General features: G+C 44.7%; 1 protein-coding gene across 5 annotated transcripts in view; it reads left to right on the forward strand.

Annotated features, from left to right (window-relative positions):
* Positions 1-23,363, forward strand: part of STXBP5L (syntaxin binding protein 5L) — a 1,301,131-nt gene that overhangs the window by 337,138 nt on the left and 940,630 nt on the right. The gene's annotated exons all lie outside the window — the stretch shown is intronic.

A 23,363-nucleotide genomic window follows, 5' to 3' on the forward strand; every position in this document is an offset into this window, starting at 1 on the left:
ATTGATCCAAGGAAGGCGGGAAGAACGTCTCTAAGGCCACAGCCAATTAGCGGTTGACAAACTATGTAAATGATTTCAGTGTAAATGTACCTCTTGTGAATATCCTTACTCTAACATGCCTCTGGCCCTCCTGGGCTTACAATTGATTGAACACCTGAAAAATAACCGTTTTTTGTTTTGGAGGGATTTAAAATTTGGAAAGGAAAAGGCAATTGAATCCTTTTGCATCTGGTTTCTTAATACATCACAGGGAGGGCTTCCTGGCACCATATAATATAATGCAACTAGAGGCAGGCAAACGAGGCGCTGAATTACGAAGTGTCAACAGCTGATAAGGTAAGGTGGGGGAAGTAAATGATGTATACTTGTCAAGGCCTACAGAGATTCCTGGGTGGTCAACCAGCCACCCCCTGAGAGCAAGGTTGGGCGTTTTTGGCATATGAAGCGCTCAAAGGTTGTTCTCCCCTCTTGTAAATGTGAGTAAAATTAATTGTCTCAACTTGCTTGATCCCTTTACTCAACGGAAGAGGCAAGTAAAAAACTTTGCTAAAGATAGTGTCCCTTTGACCTTCAAGAACTTCTGCCTCAAAAGCCAGCTGCCAGTGACCTGGTTATGGGTCATTTTCGGGGCTTGTTTTCCATGTGCTAGTGTGGGACTGAATCAACCTGAACAACAATCTAATTGTAATATTATAGCGCTTACTACTCTTGGCAAGGCACTGAAGAGTTTTAGGCGAGTAGCACGCTACTCCGGAACCCAAAAAGGATTAGTGGTGGATTAGTATGAGCAAATGTAAGTTGTTGATTTGAGCGGTGGACATCTGAGTCTGTTAGTTTGAGTGAATAGGATAATGGTGGGATGGAGGAGGGAAGAGTGATGCATAAACTTGCCATTTGTGTATAACTTTGTACTGTACTTCTGAAATATCTTGTCATTCTATACTGTGCACTTTTGTCGAGCCAATTATGTAAATTGTACTTTATTGTAAGAACGCTGCCTGTCACTCGCATCCCTCTAAAAGGTTGGTAGGGTTAAGTACCAGTCATTCATCTATCTGTCCACGTGGTTCCATGCTAACTGTGATCTTCAGAATATATCCTGGCTTTTTGCCAACTTCAATGCTGAGGCATTGAAGCCCTGGCTTATAATAAAAAGGTATAATCACAAGTCTCAAAAAGTATACTGCAGCTGGCCAATAGCTGCCTGGATGACCATGCCTGGAGACAACTTGGCAGGGCTCCAGTCAAGTCAGGACCATCTCTGAAGGAAGCAGAGCCAATCAGAAGTTAGCATTACCCCCGAAAGAGCTGTGGAAGAGAGGCCTAAATGTCAGAAAAATGCCCAGAGACTATGTAAAGAAAAATCATATTCACAAATTTGGCTCTGAAAGGCTGGTAGGGCTGATTCCAATTCACTCATATATCAGACCAGTGGCTAAGAGAATAGCAATGCTGACTCAAGTCATGTTAGGATCATTCCTGGGGAAGAAACATTCATATGTCAGTCTTGCATCTGATAGGGTGATAGAGTTTGATCAAAATAATTCACAACTTAAGCACCCTCATACTACTATTTTAAGAAAACAAGATTGAGTGAAGAGCTTGTAAGTCAATTACCTCTTTGAAGTTAGTTGACTTTTGGATTCAGAAGGGGGGTTGCGAGACCACTGCCTCACATCATAGCACAGTTCACCCCTTTCCATTATGGTAAATGCAGTACACAATTATCGCTTACTTTAAATTTGACTGTATTTTTTCACCAAAGTTGGTGAAGATAGTTCTATATATCTCTAAACACATGCATATATTTCTGGATTTTGTCCTTCATCAATAGAGAGCAAAGAAACGTCATCTGGGATTGCTGGAAATTCTCCCCAACTCTTCACAGGTCACAATACCACTCACAGGCATACAGGCACATCCCCAAAGCTTGTCAGCTTGCTGGCTCAGGGGAGCCTTTTAAACAGATATGGGATTGGGAGCACACTGCCTCACACCCCTGTACAGTTCGCCACATGCATGTGTTTCTGGATTTCGTCCTTCGTCAGTAGATGCGCGCACCAACTTTAGTTAAAAACTACAATCAAATTTGAAGTAAGCGCTAATTGTGTACTGCATTTACCATAATGCAGAGGGGTGAACTGTGTTGGGATATTGGCAGTATGCTCCCAATCCCCCCTCTGACTTTTGGATTGAGTCACAGTTAGTTGATTTTTCATTTTCACCCTGGGGTATAGTAGGAGAACGGAGTCCTAAGGTTTATTAGTGTGTAGGGTGGAATGATTGGGAAGATCCTTGGGCAGGGTTGGCCCTGGGAGTATCTCCATGTTCCTGATAATGATGGGGAGCAATGTTGATTAGTGAGAAGGAGGAGGAGGTCTATGCAATACTGGCAGATGCTGGGGGCTTCTGCACAATACTGGCTGACTGTGACCCCTTAATAATATCGGCTGATTAAGGAGGCAGATTTACAGATTTACCTTCCTGAGCCAAGTCTGAATTCAGGTGGCGAAAGATGTAACGAGGCTATTGAAAGCTTTGTTTGAGCTCAAAGCTATGAGGACTTTCTGTAAGCTCCTGCAACTGTGGCCATCTCCAGTGCATAGTCATCAAAGGCAAGTAGAGGTGCATCTGGTCAGAGACAGATTTCAAACAAGGCAGAAACTTTACTGTCGCGACTGCTCAGTATAAGGAGCCATAAAGTGTGACCTGGATCTGCTGCGGCTTTCTGTAAATAGAGCCCAAAGGTGCTTCTAACCTTCCTTAAGGATTTTACTTGAGCTCCATAGAAGCCTAATATCCCACCTCGAAGTTCTAGCTTCATCTCTTCTTTCCAACTCATCATGAAGTCCATTGAACAGGTCTTACATAGTTCTCACCTTCTCCTCTGACCGCAGGTGCCCCCAACCCTGGTTTATGCTACGTTGTCATTCTTACCTTGAAACTTACTATTGCCTTGTTGGCCCTTATAATGTGCATCATTACTGTGTCTACATGGTAATGGTTAACATGAGTGCAAGTGACAGGATTAGTGCAAGTAAAGCATCTGGATTCATGTCATTGTGAGAGTTAGGGTCAGGGTTAGAGTTCACATTTGTGTTGCGGGTATCTGGCAAGGTTGAGGCCGTAGGGAGATTTGGTGTCCAGGTTAGGGCGTGGTATGTGCTTGGAATACAAGGATGAGGTGTTGAAAAGATAGGCTGTGCATTTACACCTCACACAGCCACATCTGATCACATGATGTACGCATTAAAATGCTAGTGGTTCATTAATTTTACAGACTGCCGAGACAAATACAAACCCATCATTGCTAAATGAAGACAACTGCTGAATGAAATCAATGTTAATCAATGACAATATTACCTATGTATGTCAGCTACGCAAGCCTTTCAAGCCATTAGAAACCCTAAAACACCTTCACAACATTGACGTGAGTTTGTAACACCACACATTAGTGGTTGTAAACCTTTTCTTGTTTTCCCGCCATGTGAAGGACAACCAAGATCATAGAGATTCTCAATGTTTAGAAATCCTTCATAATACATAAAATAGGATAGAAAACATCCAGTGAGGCTCTTAATTCAGTCTTCTTCACTCCTAAAATGCTCTTGACATGCTCCACTTCGCCTCCTGTCCAAGTCTTTAATACCACACAAGGCATCATGCCTCCTTGAGGCACTAGCCACCGTCACTCCACTTAGGCACGAATCACAGTCCACTGCGCCTAGGCACTAGCCACAGTCCACTGCATGTAGGCGCTAGTCACAGTCCACTCCCCTGAGGCACTAGTCGCAGTCCACCCCACCTAGGTGCTTGTCACAGTCCACTCCACTTAGGCACTAGTCACAGTCCACTGCGCTTAAGCACTAGCCACAGTCCACTCACCTTAGGCACTAGTCACAGTCCACCCCACCTAGGCGCTAGTCACAGTCCTCTCCACTTAGGCACTAGTCACAGTCCACTGCGCTTAAGCACTAGCCACAGTCCACTCACCTTAGGCACTAGCCACAGTCCACCCCACCTAGGCGCTAGTCACAGTCCTCTCCACTTAGGCACTAGTCACAGTCCTCTCCACTTAGGCGCTAGTCACAGTCCTCTCCACTTAGGCGCTAGTCACAGTCCACTCAACTTAGGCACTAGCCACAGTCCACTCACCTTAGGCACTAGCCACAGTCCACCCCACCTAGGCGCTAGTCACAGTCCTCTCTACTTAGACGCTAGTCACAGTCCTCTCCACTTAGGCACTAGTCACAGTCCTCTCCACTTAGGCGCTAGTCACAGTCCACTCACCTTAGGCTCTAGCCACAGTCCACTCACCTTAGGCACTAGCCACAGTCCACTCACCTTAGGCACTAGTCACAGTCCACCCCACCTAGGCGCTAGTCACAGTCCTCTCCACTTAGGCGCTAGTCACAGTCCCCTTAACTTAGGTGCTAGTCACAGCCCACACCACTTAGGTGCTAGTCACAGTCCACACCATATAGACGCTAGTCGCAGTCCACTCCACTTAGGCACCAGTCGCAGTCCACTCCACTTAGGCACCAGTCGCAGTCCACTCCACTTAGGCACTAGTCACAGTCCTCTCCACTTAGGCACTAGTCACAGTCCTCTCCACTTAGGCACTAGTCACAGTCCACCCCACCTAGGCGCTAGTCACAGTCCTCTCCACTTAGGCACTAGTCACAGTCCCCTTAACTTAGGTGCTAGTCACAGCCCACACCACTTAGGTGCTAGTCACAGTCCACACCATATAGACGCTAGTCGCAGTCCACTCCACTTAGGCGCCAGTGACAGTCCACTGCACTTAGGCACCAGTCGCAGTCCTCTCCACATAGGCACCAGTCGCAGTCCTCTCCACTTAGGCACCAGTCGCAGTCCACTGCACTTAGGCACCAGTCGCAGTCCTCTCCACTTAGGCACCAGTCGCAGTCCTCTCCACTTAGGCACCAGTCGCAGTCCTCTCCACTTAGGCACCAGTCACAGTCCACTGCACTTAGGCACCAGTCGCAGTCCTCTCCACTTAGGCACCAGTTGCAGTCCTCTCCACTTAGGCACCAGTCGCAGTCCACTGCACTTAGGCACCAGTCACAGTCCACTCCACTTAGGCACCAGTCGCAGTCCTCTCCACTTAGGCACCAGTCGCAGTCCTCTCCACTTAGGCACCAGTCGCAGTCCTCTCCACTTAGGCACCAGTCGCAGTCCACTGCACTTAGGCACCAGTCACAGTCCACTCCACTTAGGCACCAGTCACAGTCCACTGCACTTAGGCACCAGTCACAGTCCACTCCACTTAGGCACTAGTCACAGTCCTCTCCACTTAGGCACTAGTCACAGTCCTCTCCACGTAGGCGCTAGTCACAGTCCCCTTAACTTAGGTGCTAGTCACAGCCCACACCACTTAGGTGCTAGTCACAGTCCACACCATATAGACGCTAGTCGCAGTCCACTCCACTTAGGCGCCAGTCACAGTCCACTCCACTTAGGCACCAGTCGCAGTCCACTGCACTTAGGCACCAGTCGCAGTCCACTCCACTTAGGCACCAGTCGCAGTCAGCTGCACTTAGGCACTAGTTGCACACCACTCCACTTTGGCATCATTCTCAGTTCACTCCACTTAGGCACTAGTCACAGTACCCTCCACTTAGGCACTAGCCACAGCCCATTCCTACTAGGCACTAGTCACAGTCCACTGCACTTACACACTAATCACAGTCCTCTGCACTTACGCACTGGCCACAGTCCACTTCACTTAGGCGCTAGTCATAGTCCTCTCCGCTCAGGCGCCAGTCACAGTCTATTCCACACAGGTGCTAGTCACAGTCCACTGCACTGAGGCAGTAGTCACGGTCTACTGAACTGAGGCACTAGTCACGGTGAGACCTTGCAGTGACAAGAATACATTGTACCATGTCAGCATTATTATTCAGCTTCCATCACAGTTGCTAATCTCACCAGGGTTAATGTCTCCATGTTGGGAACATTTTGTAGACATGTGTGGACTGGAATAAGACGGATTCTTGTGTCAGGGCGCAGTAGGATATCATAAGCTGATGGACCTCAGCTCCCTCTCACCTTCCTATTATCCATTTCTCAGTTTACAGCTCGGGGCCTCTCTCTCTTGGAACGTTTTATTTGGATATACGGTCAGAAGGGTTCATAATGAAAAACAACTGAAGGAACTCTAATATGTTACCAATTTTGACCAACCATCAACTTTCTAAACCATCTGCTCAAAGGTCAAGCCATACAGAGACTGCAACATACGCCTTTGTAGGAAAAATATTTTCAGCACATAGACTGAAAAGGCACCACCCATGCCCATTTGGAAAATATCTTCTGACACATGTTTTGCTCTCTTTTGTAGATACACGTCATAGCATGGTTGGTACAATCCGTGGTGCAGTGCTCTGTTTGACATTTTTTAGGTCAAGGCCTGCCAGATAGTGGAGCTGTCTGATTTGCTAAAGACTTCTTAGGGACATTCTGAAAGCTTCCTGTGAATCAATTCCTCCCATTGCTATCATTGGCTTTATGGTTTGTAACTCACAGTTGCTTGCTTTTTATTTGCTGGCTTTATTTGTTTAAGGCTGTCCAGCTTGAGTTAGTCCCTCTCCCATGGAGCATACCCTACTTACCACCACTCCTTATATTCTTCAATGAGTGCTTGCTTTCTGTAAACAGGCCTTTAAATTGTCTTCTTATCCTGTCACATTTGCTGGGCCTTCAAAGAAAGAGGTCAAAAAACAAGGTCTGTCTTCCGAGGGAGCTTAGTGTTTACCTTTCCTTCTCTGACTTCAGAGTGAGAGGACTTATATGGCAATCTTTCTGGCTAGCAGGTTTGTGATGAGAAAGGCTTTTTTTAGCACACAACAAAAGTTAAATGGCTTCTAAATGAACTGTGCAGTTAATTCAGAATATATCAGAATTAGGAAAGCACAAGTGAATCACTTTTTTTTGTAATTCATATAATTGGGGGAAATACATATTTTACTATGATCAGAACAAATCAATACACTAGGTGATGCAATTTCCACACAATATTGTTTGTGCGTTGTATAGTTTTATCGGAAAAACTGTATGTAGGTGCAAATGTAATGGTCATTTTTCTATTGAAAATGTGCTGTCTGTACTTGCAATGCGTGGGAATGCATACTCCACACTATGCCACTCCACTCTACAACACTCTATGTCCCTCCTCTCCCCTCTACGCCAACCTACACCACTCTGTACAACTCTACATCAGCCTATGCCACTCTACAACACTCTGTACCCCTCCACGCCACTTTGCACCACTCTATGCCACTCTACACCACTCTATGCCACACCACTCCGTTCAATGACACTCTACATCATGCCACTTTATGCCAAATGCCAACATTCTTTGACAGTCTACTCCACTCTATGACACAGCACTCTACTCCAATCTATGTTACTCCAAACTATGACACTTTACTCCACTCTGTGCTATGCCACTCCTCTCTAAGGCACTCCAATCCGCTCTATGGTACTCTGCAACTTTTGTACCCCACTCTAGAACATGGTACACACCTCCATTTTATGCCACTCCACTCTACTTCACTCTACGACACTCTGCGACACTCTGTGACATTCTGTGCCCCTCGACTCTATGCCCCTCATCTCTATTTCACTCTACAACACTCTACTCCCTACAAGACAGTCTACCCCATACGATGCCACTTTACACCACTCCACTCTATGACACTCTACTTCACCCTACACCACTCCACATCACTCTACATCTCTCCATTCTATGCCCTTCACCACATGACACTCTACCGCACTGCACAACACTCTTCTCTATGCTACTAACGTTTAGCAATGCTGAATAGCAGCCACGCTAAAAAACATAGGCAAAGCCGGTAACACTTTCATAGGCGAGACCTATTGGTTTTGCCAATGTTTATCTAACTTGCGTTTCGTTTTTGCCCTGTCGACTCAAGAACACACCGGAAGTGCTGTATATTTATATCTGGCATTCAACACTGCCCCCTCTTACAAGACTATTGGGATACTACTTGTTGGAGGCAGATGTTTATAGTCAGAACAGCACAAGCCTCTAATCAACCAATCAATCTGTCTCTGGTAATGTGTGTGCCTTCCCCCATTACTGAGGTCAGTATTTTGTCTCTGGTTTGTGGCTTTTAAATGTGTGTTCGGTGCGTGTCGGACCACATGACCATGTGTGAAGTGAATGTTGCCACAGCCTGCACAAAAATGGTATACCGCTGCAGAAGAGACATCTGGGCATGCCATTTGTTCCTTGGGTCTCTTTTCTCAGAAACTTCACTTTTCTGGTGCACTGGGGGAAATCCCTATCCTGTCAAAGCAGATTTCCTTTTACTTTACCCGAAATAACCCCCCTTCACTTTTGTGCTGTGGTTTCCTTATAATTTCTAGGCACATTTGGAATTCGCCTTTGACAGGTTCACTTAAATCGTTTCTAAGCGTCCTATTGAAAAACCTGGGAGATGCACTACATCCCAATTAGAGAAGTGTTGGATTCTGAAAGAATGGCTTTGATTGACTCTGTCTTCTGGTCAGTGACTCCATAATAGGATAAATACTTCCTCTTGTAATTCATCCTGACTTTGAGAAGATTGTGCACCGCCGAAGAAGAGGTTTGCCGTGTACAAAACCTTTGGCCTTATTTAGATGTCAGCAGACGGGCTACTCTGTCAGATAGGATATAATGGGATTTATATTTCAGCGGACGGGATATCCATCACCGCTGTGACTGAGTAACCCGTCCGCCGAAATCTAAATAAGGTCCTTTGCTGGTAGCTGTTCCCCGTTTCAGGCCAAGACTTGATCTGGACTCTGGCCGTAGCCCTTGAAGCAGAGGAAGCTAGCTGGAGTGATTAACGAGAGGAGAAGAATGGAGTAGGCCTCTACAAAGAACATAGTGGAAGAAGTCTTGTATATCCACAGTGCACCAGGTTTTATGACACTATCATCGATTCCGCCCAGTGACCCATCAATGACCCTAGGACCCAAAGAACATGGCTCACAAACCTCATCAGAAAACTGTTGCATGCCCAGATATGAGCCTGGTGCAGATAAAGCAATTCCTCACTTGCATAAAAACCAAAGAGTAGGATCTTCAAATGTTTTTATTTCATGGAGAGAGAGTCCTTTAAAAAAGGCAACCTTCTGAATTACTCAATAATCCACAAGCACCCTTCTGAATTACTCAATAATCCACAAGCACCCTTCTGAATTTCCTGCTCAAGTGGCTGACTTTTGGCTGAGTCGTAGGTTTGTGGATTAATAAACTAATATGCACTGTAAAGGAGTACATGAGCAAGCACACTTCTGTAAGCACACTTTCAATATATGTACGGGTGAAATAAGTACTGTGCTACCTGGAATCGAGCAACTCATTACACATTTTGTCCGAGTTTATAATGGACTTAAATCACAGCAGGGACCTTCTCAATCTTTGTTGGTTTGATAGCACTGCAGATATCTGAGGTCACCTTCAGCGGGTTTGTGTGAATTCTTTCTCACTGATCTTTTTTAGATCACTTTCTCAGCCTTCCTTTTTGTGCCCCTTTAACTGGGCTACCAGCTCCCTTTGTGTCACTGATCAATCGCTAACTCGTATAGTCTTGCTGCAATCTCTGTAGCATGTCCCACTTTCTGTATGGCGAGGTGACTCACCAATCCCATATCTAGGTCAACTGTGTTACGTACATTTTAAAGAAACGCCTTCCACTGGATGTATTTCTAGATTTTGGGCAGTTTCCCATCAGTCCTCTTTCTTTATAATGAATGCTTCCAGCACTTGCCTCTGTCTAAGCACTCTTTGTTATGACAGATAAAAGAACAAAGGCAGAAGAAAGCAATGTAATTTACCCAAGACAACAAAGTTATGGTCAAAGGAGGAATCCATGATTGAAATCTAATTTTTCTGATTCCACAGTTGAGCAAATCTCCTCTACAACTGATTCTGTACCCTTGCTTTAAGGATGCATCATGTCTTGATTTAGGTGGAAATGCATTGTTTTCCTCCCTCCAGACTCAGATCTGTTCTCTGTAAAAAGCAAGTGTTCCCAAACTACTGTGTATTCTTTAAACCCTTTGCTCTGATGCCTCCTTTTATACTTGTGCCACTTTCTGAAGACCGCATGTATTTGTTTTTAATGTATTGTGTGGTCTGTTTTAGTATGTTGCTGATCACCCCATGTTGTTTTTGTGGATTGTTGGTTGTTCTTCCCAATTGTGTATATGGGGGGGTGGGAGGAGGTAGACTTGAAGATGGCTGGATTAAGAGCCTTGTTGATGGAGGAGTAGGGTTCTTAGTTGAGGATCCAGTTAATTCCAGAGGTGGGCAGCTTGCCTCTGCATGGATCTGTCTCTGTTGTTCTGTGATCTTGTCTCTTGGGCTGACCTGCCCTTGCTGGATTGCAGGATGTAGGAAAGGGGGTGGTTGGGCTGGGTGCCTATAGGTAATGGGGTCACTTTCTCTATTGAGAGCTGCAAAGAGCTTTCAAAGTAGGCCTCATCTGGCCTGTTTTGTACATTCAATTAAAAGTTGACTGCTTTGTTTTGGATCTTTCAGAGATGTTGACCCACCTTTACAGAAAACAACCACAGAGTAGAACATCCTTGTTTATTATAAGAAATACTGAATTGTAACTCAGTGATCCCTCCCATGTTCAGCTCTTAGTTGCTCTCTAGTTAGGTTTGTGATGCTCTGCAAGTACCTTCGCATATATACAGAAATACATCTTGTGTATCCTTGTAAGTGGGCTCTCATGAGAGGATGTCCAGGTTAAGTAGCACACGTTTGCATACCAAGATACATGAAAAGTCATAGGAAGGCATCTGCGTCAAAGACTATCTGTATAACTAAAGCAGTTGAATGCGCATTCTCCATTGACTACCCCGTAAACATTCCACATTACAGTATAGTGTTCTAAGATTCTGCATACACCCTTTCAGTAGGCAAACCATATTCAGTTACACAAAGAAGTTTTTCAGCACTAGGGGCATGAATAACCTTTAAAAGTGAGCATGCTTTCCCTCATTTAATGCGCATCCAGAAGCAGCACTCCATCTGATGGTGGTGTGCCATCTCCTGTTGTCTCTCTGATTGTCACAGGGCCTGGGATTGTGTAAGCTCTTTAGGGGTTTGCAAATACCTTGCAAGTTTACTGCAATATCAAGATAACTTCATTTATGTAGTTGAAGTAGTTGCCTCCCACAATGTACTTGGAGATTGTTCTGAGCACAACCTGATTTCATTGACCTCTCTCCACCGGCACACATTAAAGTACATCTAATTTCTGCAGTTTTTGCTAGATTTGTGATACTGGTGCATGGCCAGAGAGTCCTCCTGGTTCAATGTTCTAGGCTCCTCAAGAGAATACTATACACTCCTCTTCAGATCAAGTGCTAGTAAGTTGTTAAACGTCTGCTCTGTACACGTTAGAGCTAGGTGCCCAACAGAGGTCTAGCATTGATCGATCGATGCCAGATTTTCAGGATCACCACTGCATAAGTAAATGAATATCTAGCATGGTTCCTGTCCTCCTTTATGACCCACGTTCACTAGAGGCATGTGTACCAGATGCCCTATGGAGTAAAGAGCCTCTTTGGTCTCCTGCTTTTGGCCATCTACGATGAGTTGTATTGCCTTCCGATGCATATCAGAGTTCCATATCTGACCACTCTTGTCACGAGTGCTGCGTGCCCTATATGCCCTGCTTTTCACCAGGACTCTAAAGTTGTGCTACAACTTCTGTTTTGTTGTCCTTCAGTTAATAATACCAAATATTTTGCGATCTTGAGGCCGGATCATTAATTTTGTACTTTGCTTTGCACGTTCTTGCACAATACTTTCTTAAGTACCTGTCCTTCTTGAGTCTGGTTATTTCTGCCTGTATTAATTCCATCGCCAGCAGTCACACTATTTATTAAAGTTAAAGAAAGATAAAATAATGTGATGGTGTAAGCAGTTTATCCTGAGTCACATCAGTTGCTGTTTACCAACCTTGGGTCTAATGTATAAACACAGAGATTCACAAAGCTTGCCAATACAAAAAGTCCTTAGGTGCCCCTTTCCAAATCCCAAACAGGAGGCGGCGTGAAAGAAGCGCCCACCCCTCCTATTTACGAGTTACAGACACATGTAGCAATAGTTTAACCACAGTTGCCATTGTAGATCATTGATCTGTTACAGACCCTGAGTTAGGGAGGTAACTGTTGGGAATTGTGTCGTGCGGCCTCTGGAGGAGCAGGTGGCGGTCCAGGGGACAGCTGACTGCTCGACAAGATGTCATCCCATCCTGAATGTTTTTAAACAGCATCTGTCCCGCTAGGAACGCGGGCTACTTCAAAAAAAAAAAAAACAGTTAGGGAATGCAAATGCAGGGATGGAGGTCTAATGTCCCAACCATAGTGTGGTCACAAATTCTGAAGTGCCTAATTAATATATGCATTAGTCAGGTCTTTTTCAGACCCCCTGCAAATGTAGAATTTGCCTCTGTTAATACCTAGGTCATATCTAATACTGTACGCTCATTCACATACCAGTCGGAGTGCAAGTTGCACAGTCTGGTTTGAGAATGGGCGTTTGTACATTGGGCTCTTCTGTTTGTATATTTCTCCACATTTACCACCATGGCTGGTGTGCTTTGTCCTTTCTCATTCTTAGCATTTGCATGCTTTTGTTACGTTCTGTGTACCTGATGGTACTCTTGTTACACTCTTCAGTCAAATGTATATTCTTTCAAATTATTTTTCCTCCCTCTTCCACTTTCTTAGGTATGTTGTCAATCCTCCTACTCTACCCAAGGAATCTTTCCCTTACCACAGCTAAGTCAATATAATAGCTAACCTCTTTCCTCGCTGAAATACATTTAATTTCAACTTGGCTTCATGGATAGAACCCTATGTGCTGCAGGACTTTTCATAGCACCCCTATAGATAAAGCTAGGTAATAGGATTAGCTGCAGGTTTTACAAGATGAGGGTGAAGGATGAATCGGAACAACACCAAAGCTCCAGATATGCTGAGATTGAGGGTGCCCTTGAAGAAGAGGGAAAACCTAAAATCAAAGACTTCAGACAGAGAAATTGTCTGTAGATGACCGAGGCAGAATGTGATGGCTTTAGATGCTTGGTGCTCCTCAATGGAGCAGTCTTTAGTGGTGTCTGGATCTACTGGATGGATCTTCCCTTTGGGGAGTGTAGGGTGCTCCTCGATGTATTCTCTTTTGTGGGGTTCTTATGCTCCCCAATGTATCAGTCTGTTTGGAGGTGTCTGGTGCTCCTAAATGTATTTTTATTTTGGGGTGTGTCTGGTACTCCTAGATGGATCTGTCTTGTGTGGAGTGTCGGGTGCTCCTCAAGGGATCTGTGCTTTTGGAGGGTGTCTGGTGCTCCTTGAGGGATTTGTTTTTTGGAGGTTGTCTGGAGCTCCTCAATGGATCTGTCCTATGAGGGGGTGTCTGATTCTCCTGGAGGTATTGGTCTTTTGGTGGGTGTCTGGTGCTCCTTGACGGATTTGTGTTTTTGAGGGTGTCTGGAGCTCTTTAATTTATCTCTCTAGTGAGAGGGCATCTGGTTCTCTTGACTGGATCTGTCTTTTGGGGGTTTCTGGAGATTCTAGATGGATTGGTCTTTCCAGGAGTGCCCGGTGCTCCTCGAAGGGTCTGTCTCTTGGATGAACATTTGGTGCTCATCCTGGCTCTGGGAAAAACTGTCTCACAACAGGTGTTAACTGCAGCTTCCTGAACTTGTGCTGAAGGTTTAGACTCATCCTAGTGCTGCAAAGTAGTGTTCTAGTCAGATGAGACTATGTTGTTCTTGGAATGATTCAGCTGGGCCATCTGACAGAGCTAAATGTAAAGCCACAGTTTTCTCTATCAGTTTGCTCTTGTTTAGCAGCAGAGGAAGTTCTACCAGCAGATACTTCCAAGGTCTTCAGGGCATATTCTACTTCTATATGACCATTATGGCTGGGAAAATGGTGCAGAAGGTGGGGCTAAAGCGGCTGTTCGCTGTAGGCTGTAAATCTATATGTCTCCAGGATTACTGAGGTACCACACACTTCCTTGCTTGGGAGGCAGGCTCCAGATAGGAGATTTCAGGCACCAATGCCAGAGAGAGGCTCCGTGGATCCACAATCTACTCCTTGGGTCCTCAATCTTCTTGTGTGTGTGCTGTCAGCATGCCACTCGTCTACGCAATGCCACGCGTGCAGTTACTCTGGCACCAGTGTGCTTCCCGTGGTGTGGCTCACTAGCCCCCCCGCCAATGCAGCAATGCTGCTAGTTGCACATCCATCACAGTGTCATAGAGTAATAAGGCCAGATTTAGAGTTTGACAGATGGGTTACTCTGTTACAAACGCAACGGATGTCCCATCCACTGCATTGCAATCTCCATAGGCTATTATGCCATTGTGATACGGCTGATGGAATATCCATCACGTTTGTGATGGAGTAACCCCCTCTGCCAAACTCTAAATCAGTTCCATAGTGTCCAAAGATGTTGCAGCAATGGATGCAGCCAGAGATTAGGCACCGCCCCATGCTGGTACGGGGACCACTCTGAGCCAGGGCTCAATCTGTGGTTGTTGCGTTGATGGCAGGCAAGGAGGCCAAATCTGCATTTGCTGCTACAGCTGTGGCAGTGTCATCTGCCAACCCAGGTAGCAACTCATATTACAGTATTCTTCAGGGAGAGAGTAAAAGGGACATGAACACCTTGTCGGGGCTGCTGTGATGCTGCAGGCAACTGGACAGAACACACGGTGTGGGCGAACAAAGAATGAAGTAAATGATCTGCCACAGATGTCTGTTCCCATAGGAATGGATCTGCCAATGGAAGGCAGGTATGGCCACCACTGCAGGCCAACACTCAGGGCTGAGAGCAGTCTTTCTGACTCTAGTAGTTCACATCGTATCTGACACAAAGAAAGATGGTCTTCATCTGGACTCACTACATTACAAAAATGAATACCTTCACTGTCATAAATAACTACACACACAAAATGGGGGAATGACATTGTATATAGGGTTTGCCAAATCATGTTTGCACTTATGTGTGCTACCCTGTGTCTCTGGGATTAATAACAAAAGAGCACCCATGCACGCGCAAACACTCGCAAACACTCGCAAGCATGCGCGCAGTCACGCATGAGCTCTTCCGCATTACTTTCTGACCAATCCTCTGCACTCTGCTCTCAATGAAGTTAGGAGGCTGCAGGAGAGGACTATGGATGGGCATAGAAAGCAAGCAGTGCCTTGCCTAAATCCCCTCTTCCTCCTTCACTTACTGGTGGAGGGTGACAAGGTGTCAGCCAGGCCACAGCCAGTGGGGAAGGAAGGAAGGGGGCTGGAGAGAGTTATTGTTGTGCCAAGGGCTGTCTCATTCACTATCTTCCAGCTAGATGCACACATGTACCTTGGACTACCAAGGCTGGTTATGAATATTTTAGAGACTAGAGAGATAACCTGCTGGCCTGCTGGCGTGTAGCTATCAACAGTGCAGCAGGTGAAGTCACACCATGTCACAGGAGTTTGAGGGGCCCACTGCAGAGCAATAAATGGTTGTATGTGTACTACAACGTCAGGGGGATGGAGGCTCAGTTTCCTTGCATGTATTAGGGCCCACTGCACTCTTGCTACAGTAATACTGGCCTGCTAAGTGTCAGGACAGGTCAATGTTAAACAAGCATTGACAAAGCCAATAGGTCTCGCCTATGCAAAAGCTTTGGCTTTGCCAATATGTTTTAGCCATGTTGTACACCAACGTGGCTGCTGTTCAGCATGGCTAAAAGTTAGTGGCATAGAGGAGAGTGGTGTGAAGCGTCGTAGAGTGGAATGACAAAGAGTGGAGTAGAGTGGAGTGGCATAGAGTGTTGTGCATTGGAGTGGCGTAGAGTGGAGTCGCTTAGAATGGCATATGGTGGAGTGGCATAGAATACAGTGGACTGGTGTAGAATGCATTGGGGTAGAGCAGTGGTTCCCAACCTGTGGTCCAGGGACCCCTGGGGGTCCGCGAAGCCTTCTCAGGGGGTCCGCGACTGCTTAGAAAATGAAAAAATATTAACAAATATTGACAAATTAGGTCCCCAGCTTCCAGTAATGACTCAGGCGGGGGTCCCCGGATTCCAATGATGATTCAGTGGGGGTCCCTGGGTTCCATTAATGTTAAAATGGGGGTCCACATAAACCAAAAGGTTGGGAGCCACTGGGGTAGAGTATAGCAGCATAAAATTCAGTGGAGTACAATGCAGCGTTGTGGAATGCAATGGCGTAGATTAGAGTGTTGCATTGTAGAGTGCAGTGACATAAACTGCAGTGGTGCAGAGTGGAGTGGTGCAGAGTAGAGTGGCTTAGAGCACAGTGGCATAGAGTGCAGTGGCATAGAATGGCGCAGAGTAGAGTGGTGTATAGTGCCATAGAGTACAATGGCATAGAGTGGATTGCTGCAGATTGCAGTAGCGTAGAGTGCAGTGGTGCAGAGTAGAGTGTCCTACAGTGCAATGGCATACAGTAGATTGCTTCAGAGTAGAATGAAATGACGTGTTCTAGAGTGGTGTAGGGTAGAGTGCAGTGACATAGAGTAAAGTGGTGTAGAGTGCAGTGGCATAGAGTATAGTGGTGCAGAGTATTATAGAGTGACATACAGTGGGTTGGCATAGAATGCAGGGGCATAGATTGGAGTGGTATAGAGTAGAATGGATTGACATAGAGTGTATTGGCATAGGGTGCAGTGTTACAGAGTGGCATAGATTGGAGTGCGTAGAGTGGATTTGTGGAGAGTAGAGTAGAGTGGAGTGCCCTAGACTTGAGTGGTGTAGAAAGCAGTGGCAAAGAGTGCAGGTGTGTAGAGTAGAGAGGCATAAAGTGCTTTGACATAGAATAAAGTGGTACAGATTAGAGTAGAGAGGCATAGAATGAAGAGGCATAGAGTACAGTGGTGTAGAGTGGAGTGGTTCAGAGTACAGTAGAGTGAAGTGCTGCAGAGTGCAGTGGCATGTAGTGGTGCAGAGTAGAGTTCAGTGGTGTGGAGTGGAGTGGTTCAGAGTACAGTAGAGTGCAGTGCTGCAGAGTGCAGTGGCATGTAGTGGTGCAGAGTAGAGTTCAGTGGTGTGGAGTGGAGTGGTTCAGAGTACAGTAGAGTGCAGTGCTGCAGAGTGCAGTGGCATGTAGTGGTGTAGAGTAGAGTTCAGTGGTGTGGAGTGGTGCAGAGTAGAGCGGAGTGGGGTAGAGTGGAGTATGCTTGGTGTGGTAGCACTCTGCCATTACAGACAACACATTTTCAGTTGAAATTAGCACATACATACAGTTTTACTAATTAAGCAAAACTGCACACAAAAGAGAATGTGTGGAAATGGCACCACCTAGTGTATTGATTTATTTCGATCATATTAAAGAATTTGCGCCTGATTTAGATTTTGGCGGACAAGTTGCTCCGACAAAACCGTGACGGATTGCCCATGTGCCGAAGTATAAATCCCGTAGGAAATAATGGGATTTATATTTCAGTGGACGGGCGATCCATCACTGTTCTGATGCTGTAACACGTCTGCCGAAATCTAAATCAGGCCCTTTGTTTTCAACACACTAAAGAATTAACAAAAAATTTGCTTCATTTGTGCTTTACTAATTGTGATATATTCTGAAATACTTGCACAGTTTATTTAAATGTTGTGTGCCAGAAAAAAAAACCTTCCTACACCCAATACGCAGCAAGATTGTCACATAAATCCTCTCATTCTGAAGTCAGGGAAAGAAAAGAAATCACTAAGCTCCCCCGGAAGACATCTGTCTTTGAATGCACAGCAAACATGACAAGATAAGAATAACATTTCAGGCATGTTTGCAGAAAGGAGCACTTGTGGAAGAATACAATGAGAGATCTTGTGAAAAGACTTTACTCCTTGCGAGAGGCAAACTCCCATTAGACAGCGTAAAACAAATAAAGCCAGCAAACATAACCCCAGAAAATGTTACAAACCACAAAGCCAATGGTAAGCAATGGGCAGAATGGATTCTCAGGGAAGGTTTCCGAATGTCCCCAAGATTATCTTTAGCAAACCGACCTAAACCATCCAGCAGGGGTCAAGTACACAAAGGTTTAAAAGCAAAACAATCTACTCCTGTGAAACCTTTTGAATCTGTAATGCTAGTAATAATGCACAACCACTCCTGGTGGTATTCTGAAAGGGCAAGCTTTTGGCTCTTTGCTCATTTTCAGATGGAACATATCCCAATGCACCTAAGTACTTTCTGGGCTAGTTTGGAGCACACAAGAATAGCAAACAAGGTGCAAATGCAAGGAAAGAGTCAGAGAGTAAGAGATAACTCAAAGTTGTAATGCTTGGCAAGGGCCCGAAAATGCCCTTCTTTCTGTCAAGAACAACAATGTGTATAGGTTACCCCAATCTCCCCTAATGATTACTCCATGTGGAGAGGGGTCATTCTTCACAATTTTTACAAATGCAGCCCTATTTGTTCTCAAATGATTGAAGTATAACAAAGACACTGATATATTGATCACACTAGAGGAGACAGCATTCCCACATTACAAGAAAGAAACTCCAACATTACAAGGGACATCTAGTCTGAGCCATTACAAGGCTGTGCTCTCTGTGCCTATTCTTAGCTATGACAACAAGACTACAATACAAGGAAAATTTCCAAGCAGCTGATCTGTTTAAATATCATGTAGGTGCCACATTTAAGTGTCCAGAACATGTCTAGCTCATATACTGCATCCTAACGTCACTGATTCTTCAACTCTGACAAGTAACTCCCAGTGCTAATACCTAGAGTCAGACATTTCATAGGAGAGGCACTCAGAGTGATAGGCAACATCCATGTTATACATCTTTGCATACACACTAAGTAACAAGAGCTTACACTTCCAAAACTGCTGACTGCTATACACCTTCCACGTAACTTAAGTCGCTTTAGCATTATTATCATCTCACAGTTATTTATTATCTCATACAGGATGATATCTCCCAGTGTTCGTACTCACATCTGGAGTTCACCTCATCAGCAAGCAAGTGCTTCCAACCCTGCGATTTCTTACTCTTAGACCATTGACCTGCAGTACTTCCAACTAGCAACACAGGCATGAAAAGCAAGACACCAAGGATTTAAATGGTGTGAGGGAAGGGTCATAGTGTGACCATGTATTATAAGAAATAAAATACACTCTGCCTGTTAGAAATTGGGTCTCTAGTTGGGAGAGTCATGCACCGTGTCAAAGTCGTGATCACAATTCTACTCAGGGTAAGTCAAGTACACACCCTTAATTAACATGTGCTCACCCTCTGGTAGCTTAGCACAGAGCAGTCAGACTTAACTTAAGAAGCAATGTGTATTTGTGCACACTTAAATCACAATGACTCAGTGAAAACACCACAAAAAGACTCCATACCAGTTTAGTAAAATAGAGAAGATTTATCTGAGTAATACAAGACTAAAACAGCAAAAGTCCAATAAGTAGAAGTTAAGATATGAATTTTTAAAGATTAAACCCCAAAACAGTGTTTATAAGTCAATAGCTCTAAACGGTTACTTGAAATCGCGTTAGACCTGTGGTAAATCCAAAGTTCAGACCAGCCGCAATGGAGGGCAGGCTGGCTACAGGACTCATGCCGAACCTGCTGAAAAAAGTACCTTGGATGGAGCAAGCATCGGCATCGAAGACTCGATGCGTCAGTTCTTATCCACGCAGTCTGGTAGATGTGTTGTCATCAAGCCGCGCAGAGGTGTCCTTGGATTGGCCCTGCGTCATCATTGAACCTCGCAGTCAGGTCTGCATCATTGTCGAATTGCCACTGCGTCTGCGTAAGAAGGGCACTGCATTGGTTCCGAGCGGCGCAACCACTTGGATGCATTGGTTCTTGCAGAGAAACAGCTGCAGAACCCACTTCTGAGGCTCAGGATTGGATTGGCACCCCAGGCAAGGGAGGACTCACAGGTGGCAAAGTCCATCAGCTAAAGCAAAGTATAGGGAAGTCTTTGATGGCCCTGAGGCTTCAAGAACAGGGGGCAATCCAACATAACCTTGGAGAACTTGGGTTCAAGTATGTATAGAGCAGGTCTAGTCCTTCTCATTGTCAGGCAAGAACCAGCAGGCCAACACAGCAAAGCAGGTAGCAAAGTGCCAGTTCCATGTACAGCACAGCAGTCAGCAGGCCAACACAGCAATGCAGTTAAAAAAAGGACAGTCTCTCCTGACAGCACAGCACATCAGCTCTTCCTCTTGGCAGTATGTTCTTGGTTCCAGTAGAGTTCTGATTTGGTGGGGCTTGGGGTCCAGGGCTAATACCCAGTGGAGCCTTTGAAGAGGGCAAGACCTTAAAGAGATACCTTTGAAGTGCACAAGGTCCCTTGTCCTTCCTTCCAGACACTGTACAGGAGGTTATGCAGCTCTTTGTGTGGGTGCAGGTACAGCCCTATTCAAGGGTAAGTGTCAGCTTCTTCCTCCAATCTAGCCTAGGAAGGCTCATCAGCCTGGTGATGGGCCATCAGGATGCAATTATCACACCCCAGCTCCCCTTGTATGTGACTGTCGAGAGGGAATGCCCAGCTGCCACCCATCCCAGATGTGTATTCAGAGACAGATGGGGGTCACAGAATGGTTGAAGTAAGAAAATGCAAACTTTCTAAAAGAGGCATTTTCTGACTTACAATTTAAAATCCGACTTCGCCATAAGTTATGATTTACAATTGTGAGCCCAGAGACACCAAACTCCACATTTCTATCTTGTCCCAAATGGAAATTGGAAATTACACTTAAAAGATGTTTTAAGGGAATCCCAAAGTTAACTCATGGGAGAGATAGGCCTTGTGATAGTGAAAAACTAATTTGGTAGTTTTTTCACTTACGGGACATGTTAAACTTGAAAGTACATGTCCAACTTTTTACACACACTGCACCCTCCTTTTGGGCTAACGAGGGCCAACCTCATTGGTGATAATGTAATAAAAAAGGAAGATTTAGGTCTGGCAAGTGGGAATACTTGCCAGGTTGAGAGGGCAGCTTAAAACTGAACGCGTAGGCTCTGTAGTGGCAAGCCTTCGGCATTTTTAAACAGCTACTGTAGTGGGTGACACAATCAGTGCTGCAGGCCCACTAGTTGCATTTAATTTATAGGCCCTGGGCACACATCGTTCACTTTGCTAGACTTACAGGAAAATTACATATGACAATTTTGTATAAGCCAATGTTACCATGTTTAGAGAACAGATCACCTACACTTTAGCACTGGTCAGCAGTGTTAAAGGGCACAGAATCCTAAAGCCAGCAAAAATGAGTCAGAAAAACAGGACATCAGATGGCAAAATGTCAAGGGAAACCACGCCAAGGATGGCAGGTCTAACACTGCCTTACATTGTATGGATATTATTGGCCACCTCAGAGTTCCATGACCTTTAAAGGTACTCAAGCTTTGGCCTTGTTGCTATATATGGCTGTGGAACTCCTGATTGACTTCCAATATCTTTATAATGTATGTCAGGGGATGTTTTATCCTATATATAAAATAGCACTGAAGCTCATGCCACGTACAAACCTCACACCACAAAACAAAGGAAACTTGGGCAACATTCTCAGAAATCCCCGAAGATCTCCTTAGATTTGTAAAGCATTTCTGACCAACAAACTACTTCAAGGACTCAATTTCTGCAAACATCGTCAAATCTTTCACCTTTTAGCACCTTCTGAGCAAAGTCTATTAAATGCCCAACTGACACAATGGATTTTCTTGAGCCAACTGAAAATGGGAGAGATCACACCAATACTAAAAAAGAGCAATGCTGACCATGACGTACTCTCATATCACATGTGGGTAACAACGTTTTCTCAGGCTTTGAAAGAGAATAAAAAATTGTGTAGCGTCATAGCTCAGGAAATAAAATATTTCAATGACAACCCCTTGCTAGCAGACACCTAATGGGAATTCTGAGAGGATTATAGGGCAGAGCCAGTGACACTGAAGAGTCAGTTAACTGTATTCAGTAGTGTAGACCATAAGATAGACCATAAGAAGCTACCCACTGTTCTGGAACAAAGGATGGGCTACTGAAGACAAGCACTAAACTGGTCAGCTTCATTTCTGCCTAACCACAGGGTGAATGTAAACAGAGGCAAAAGCAAGTCAGATACAGAACATATGTCATGTTGAGTTGCACAAGGCTCCATTCTATCACCAAAGTTTTTTATCTTGTACCGCGAGCCCCTGTGCATGAGTCTAGCAGCTGTGGACGTCAAAACGACAACAATACACAGCTATATCTGTAACGGTCCTTGTTCTAGGACATCTCACTCTCCAATGATGCATGGAGAAAGTAGAACTCTGGATGAAGGATGCTAAGCCCGCAGAAGAGAGAAGTCATTAGAATCAACCTTGGATCCAAAAACCTTGAGCTCAAAACTGATGGTTTCTCACCATCCTTATTGCCAATATTGAACTCACAATCGTTCATGATTCATGCCTCCTTTACAGTAATACACATAACAAGAAAACAGTATAATCAGCAAACGTATATCTGCATTCACACAACAAAATATTTAAAAATCTGGCTTCACTAAATCAACTAAAGTAAGCAGCACGTACAATAATAATTTGTCTACTTGATTGTGGTAGCATCCCAACAGCTGCTCTTGCACCACTCAGAACACTGCTGCACTCCACAGAAGTATCAATCGGATAGTCAAAAAATTACCGCATTACAGCAATCATACTAGAGCTCCGTTGACTACCCCGAGAAACTACAATTACATTTACACTAAAAATACTACTATATAAGAAGATCCAGCTGCCTAGCCAATATTGGAGGGTTCCAGGTGCTCTAGAAGCATACTCTTTGTAAATCTGGAAACTACCACACTCAGAACTACACAAGCACTGCAACAATCATTCCCAGGAGCCACAACCAACACCTGAAATTCACCCAGTTCAGTTCAGGACACAGTTCAACATTCTGGTCCATATTTATACTTTTTTAGCGACGCATTTGCGTAATTTATTGACGTAAAAGCGGCGCAAAATTGCAAAATACAACCTAAGGCTGATTTATTCAAGATGTATCTGGGCTGATGTCACCCAAAGCTCAACCTCTACTGAGTTCAACCTCATCCCTTCATGCATCCCAAAATCCTTCAACACTTTCTCTATATGATAAACTGTTTAATGTTGCCTTAGTCGCCACTGTATCTCTGACTTCAGTCTCCATTAAAATTGCCACAGCCCAAGTTTTAAGTTGAGTGTCTCTCCTTTCCTCTGTATTTTAGATCCCTCCACCCTCGTTACAAATTTCTCTTTTCTTACCTACTGATGGATTTTCTGTAATAACTTGGTTTGTGT

Source organism: Pleurodeles waltl, chromosome 8 (genome assembly GCF_031143425.1).
Source record: "Pleurodeles waltl isolate 20211129_DDA chromosome 8, aPleWal1.hap1.20221129, whole genome shotgun sequence".
Classification (NCBI taxonomy): Eukaryota; Metazoa; Chordata; class Amphibia; order Caudata; family Salamandridae; genus Pleurodeles; species Pleurodeles waltl.